This window comes from Dasypus novemcinctus, chromosome 23, assembly GCF_030445035.2.
Source record: "Dasypus novemcinctus isolate mDasNov1 chromosome 23, mDasNov1.1.hap2, whole genome shotgun sequence".
In the NCBI taxonomy this organism is placed as follows: Eukaryota; Metazoa; Chordata; class Mammalia; order Cingulata; family Dasypodidae; genus Dasypus; species Dasypus novemcinctus.
Genome location: NC_080695.1, coordinates 3,846,955 through 3,852,454, shown reverse-complemented (window position 1 = coordinate 3,852,454; position 5,500 = coordinate 3,846,955). Strand labels below are relative to the sequence as shown.

At 39.2% G+C, this 5,500-nt stretch overlaps 1 pseudogene; it reads left to right on the top strand.

Annotated features, from left to right (window-relative positions):
• Nucleotides 1–979: 979 nt before the first annotated feature.
• Nucleotides 980–4,448, top strand: LOC105747189 (myotubularin-related protein 10 pseudogene; annotated as a pseudogene).
• Nucleotides 4,449–5,500: the final 1,052 nt, after the last annotated feature.

The following is a 5,500-nucleotide window of genomic DNA, read 5'->3' as shown; positions in this document are numbered from 1 at the left end:
CAATATTTTTATTTGTAATATTATTATTGGTAATAATTCATGCTAAGAAGAGAAGCAGCATAAACCAAGAAAAAATTTATTGAATGGAGACCTACACAATTTTGTTGGCTTTTTTTTTTTTTTTTTTTTTTTGTTATTGTGCTTGGTGCTTTCCTTGATTTGTAATCCAGAGGCTCAAATCCTCCAAATAAGCCATTCTTTCAAACAAAAATGTCAAATGCTGAGAGCCATATGCCATCAGATTTGGCTAATACAAGCCCTGTGGTACAGATACCTTGCTGGCTTGACTATCTCCAGCTGAACAAACAATTGAGGCAAACAGCCCACAGGAATTGGACAAATTGGAGGAGTGACTACAGGCGACTTCTGGAGCCCCCATATCAGGCACAAATATTTTAATTACTAAACAAACTGGCATGTTATTATCTCCATGCTCCCAAATTTGGCCATATGATTTAAAACCTTGTGCAACAGAGTCCTCTTCATCACATATCTGAACCATACCTTGGACTGTTCGGAGATTTTACATTCAATTGCCATTAGTTGAGGCTTTAATTCTACTAATTGGGTTCTGGCTCTTTTGTCAAATTACAGCAGCATCAAGTTTGCTAGCTCTGCACTACAAAGCCCCTGATTTAATAGATATTTGCACATCAGAAACTTGTTCCAATGTTGACTTCAAAATCTACAGTTAGAGGTCCTAAGATGCAGGCCACAGGCCCTGTGTGTGCAGTCTCTCGTGGTGGAGTGGTGGGCCCCTTCTGGGTAGTGGGCCCCTGAACAAGCATAGGCCTTCCCTGTGCCCTGCTCCTTACTTGGGCAGTTGCTTCTTCACGACTGGCCTGTCAGTCTTCCCAGCCAGGCCCCAGGCAGGCCTAGGACTTCAGGATCTGGAGCCCAATGTCCAGAGGTGTCTGGAGGTATTGGGTGGCCCCAGTGCTGACACTGGTAATATCTTAGGAGAATAGTTGGGAGCAGCATGTTCTCCTTCAAGCTGCCCAGACCCACATTCAGATCCTATGTCCTGCTGCTGACCCAGGCTGATGATAAATTTAATTTGGAACCGAATATTAAAAAACTGAAGCCAGTTCTTTTGCCAGGAGAATTGTCATGAATGAAGTCAATTTTGTACAAAAAAGCATTGCAACAGATAAAAGTCCATATGATTTGTGGGTAAAGCTGGTAGGCAATAATTTTTAAATTTCCTTTATTAACACTTCATAAAAGAATATTCTTACACTATTAACCACAGTCATTTTCCATCACCAAAATCACTATATTAACCCCCAGATATTGGTTCCTTTGAGGGCTAAAGAGACCCATGGGAGTTATGGTCATGGCCGATGGGGTTAACTACCAGGGCAGATGGCCCCTCTTTGGAAATGGTGTTTATGTGTGATGAATCTGGACTCAGATGGGATCTCCCTTCATAAGACTTTCATGCTAATGTGCTGGAGGTGCAGTTAACGTTGGGGTTTAAGATATATTTAGGGGATTTGAATCTCTGGACTGACAATGTGATAGCCAGATCCTGAGCCTCAACAGACTCCAGCACCTACAATCTGATTTATTGGACTTACCACACTCAGCTAAGATGGAGGTGAAGAAGGACAACCACCACACCATGGAGCCTAGAGTGATTACAACTGAAAATGGGAGGATTGCATCCAGCATCCAGGTGGAATCTGAGCCTCCTCTTGACATAAAGGTGCAATGGACACAACCAATCCAGTGTCCACATAGAAGAGGTGGCATTGGATTGGGAAAAGTGGACATAATGGACAAAGGGTATGGGGAAAGGCAGGAAGAGATGAGAGGTGGAGGCGTCTTCGGGACATGGAGCTGCCCTGGATGGTGCTTCAGAGGTAATCACCGGACATTGTAAATCCTCACAGGGCCTACATGATGGAATAGAGGAGAGTATGGGCCATGATGTGAACCAATGTATATGAGGTGCAGAGGTGCCCAAAGATGTACTTGCCAAATCCAATGGAGGTGTCATGATGATGGGAACGAGTGTTGTTGGGGGGGGGGAGAGGGGGGGTGGGGGGGTGGGGTTGAATGGGACCTCACATATATATTTTTAATGTAATATTATTACAAAGTCAATAAAAAATAAAAAAATTAAAAAAAAATCACTATATTATACAGTCCTTCATTATTCTCTACCTTCCTTTCAATTAAAATATTGTATCCACAGACTACCCCTTTTGGTCACAATCACATCTACAAAAAAAAACAGTTATACTCACTGTAATATAAATGTACTACCACCAAATCTATTCATTTCCACACATTTACAACAAACATTATTAAAAATTCTACATATATTAAGAATCAGCTCCCATTCTCAACCCATATTCTATTTTCTGTGGGGTAGAAGGGATTATGAGATTTTTCTCTTTGGAGTAAGGAAAATTGAGGTGATGACAGCACAACTCTGTGATGAATATGAGAGCCACTTACTTTACACTCTGAATGGATTTTAAAAACCATGGGGCTGTATAACACTATGAATCATTTGGTGGAAGCTGGATTGTGGTTATCTGAACAAATATGCAAACATTCTCCTATGAACAACTTTATAATGCTAATACAGGGTGTCTGTAACCAGGTGGGTTGTGGTAAAAATACACCTAATGTAAGATACTGGCTATAGGTAGTAGTAATGTTTTGATGATGCTTTTCATCCTTTGTAACAATTGTTTCACAACAGTGCAAGGTGTTGGTGTTGGGGTAATATATGGGAGCCCTGAATGATGATATGCATGTTTTTTTGCAAGTTCACAACATTTACTATACACTTATTGTTTGTGGATGTTCATTTATGAATGATAAAATTCAACTTTAAAAAAGTTTTAAACATTTTCTTTATTCCAGGTGATCCAATGCCATTTTAAAAATTCCATAACAAAACTTTCTTCTTGGTAAACGTGATGTTCCTTTGAAATGTATTGAGCAAATTGCACAGCAAATGAACACAAAAAGAAGCAGAAAGTCCTAGGCCCCAAGCAAAAATCTAATTTGATCCAATAGTGTTAGTTATTTATTGTAAAGATTCCAGGAATGTCAGATTTTGTTTTGAAAAATCATGTCCCAAAACTGCTAAAAAAGGTATACCTTGCAAATACTTCACTCTTCCCAGCCAACAGGCTTGCAGCTAATCTTTATATTTGAATTTGCTGTGAAAAATACTACAATTCAGTCAAAAAAATAAATTGACTACCCTCAGGAAGTTGAGGAGGAGGTGTTAGAGCCAATGGTTTGAAGTTACTCAGAATGGGACAGAGGTATCAATAGGATGGGTGTTTCTGTGTGGAGAGTTTTTTCCAATAACAAGGGTTATAAGATATCCACTTGCCTTCCAGAATACTTTGTACTGCCAAGTTCTTTAGCAGACCAAGACCTAAAGTAGTTTTCCCATTATTTGTTGGAAGATTGCCACTCCTGTGCTGGAACCACCCTGATGGCAGATCTTGGTGAGAATGGTCCTCACAAAAGATGTATTGCAGCAGAGAAAAATTGATCAAAGTATCTGTAATGCAATAACTAGAAATCACCCACAGAGAAGTGATGTTTACAAATTGGATTTGAATAAGACCTTGTCTAATATCCAAGAAATACAAAAAGTATCTGTAAAACTTAAGCAACTATGTGTTAATGTGCCTTTTGAAGAAACTTAACTGAAATGGCTATCTTCATTGCAATGTACTAGATGGTTAAAATATGTAAAGGCATTCCTTAAGCATTCAGTAGCACTTATGCACAGGCTGGAAAGCAAACATACCTACCATAGGAGAACTCATAGATTTGAGTTATGTCATATTTTCTCTTATTCAGGTGATGACGGATCCTTACATTAGGACAATTTCTGTAATTCCGTATCTGATATAGAAGGAGTGGATCATGACTGGCTATCAGTTCCTGGACAGATGCAACCATTTAATGAAATCAGAAAAAGAATCTCCCTTATTTTTGCAATTCTTGGATGCCACAAGGCAACTGTTAATATCCAGCCATATTCAAGTTCTAACGAAATTAACTTAGTGGTCCTATACAACAGTACCCACATCTCACTGTTAGGCATGCTCCTATTCAACTGTCCTAACCAGTGGGTGAAGCAAGCCACAGAATTTGTTGTAAGTGAAAATAGCCAATTGGGTGATGAAATGGGCTTAAAATTGACATTGGTTTGGGACTGGTCTTTTCAGTTTACAGTGAAGTATCACACCATTTTCTGTAATGCCTTATACATTGGAAAGAGCATACCTTATATACAGAATTGCTCTATGAAAATTTTTAAATGTACGAAGAAAAGCTACAGTTCCACAATTAGAGAATAGCTGTCCTTCAAGAATGGACCCATCAGTGACCAAGTACTTCAACAAAGAAGAAACCCCTTAATATTACAACTGAAACCAGAATTATGGGAAGATGGCATTATATGAGGCAAAAACAATGGAGAAAGAGCCAAAAAACTCTCCAATGGGTCTGATTTTGGGGTCAGCAGACCAGGACAGTGCTTCACGATTCCCAGAGGGTGAGGGCCAGAGAGATGACCTAAAAATTACACATGTAAGTTACCAAACCCTTGTGGCATCCTAGAAGAGCTCCATTCCCCCACCCCAAGTCATTAAACTGGGGTAAAACCCCTAGCTTACTGCAGCTGACTGAGAGAGGAGCATATTCCTACCTGTGAGGTCTTACAAGGAAAAGAAAAGGGATTGGGGGGAATTTCTTCAATGACTTCAGCCAGCACAGTCTGATTTCAATCTCAGCTTTGGCCAGACCAAAACACAGGAAAACAGATATTGAAATAAACACCTCCATGGAAAGGTGCTCTGGCAAGTGCCATCTACAGGCAGGCATGGACAAAATTGCATTGGAATCTCTCTGTACCCTAACTTCTAGAAGGAAATCTACACTTAAGCTGGGCACTTTTAAAAACATAGAACAAGTTGAACCAAGTAGCAAAGAAGATATGTGAAAAAAAAAAAAGGTGATAGAAAGAAAACTGGCCATTGGAGTAAATTCACCAACATTCAGATGCCTTAACATCAGCAAAAAATTACAGACCATATCAGGAAACAGGAAGAGTTTGTCTAAGCAAATGAAGAAACTAAAACTCCAGAAGAGATATGGGTTTTACGACAAGACATGGTAATCACACAACTCTCCTAAATCAATTCAAAGAATTGAAAGAAAGTATGACTAAAAGAATAAAGATATTAAGACAACTCTGGGTGAGCATAAAGAACCATGTAAAAGCCTGCAAATAAAAGAAACGGGCCTTATTTAAAGATAGAACATCTGAACTGGAAAAGACAGGAAAACAGAAAGAGAATGGAAAAAATGGAAGAGGGTCTCAGGGAATTGAATGACAATGTGAAAGACAGAAACATTCACATTATTGGTTTCCCAGAAGGAGAAGGGAATGGAAAAGACACATAAAGTATATTTGAGAAAATAATAACCAAAAACTTCCCACCCCTTATGAAAG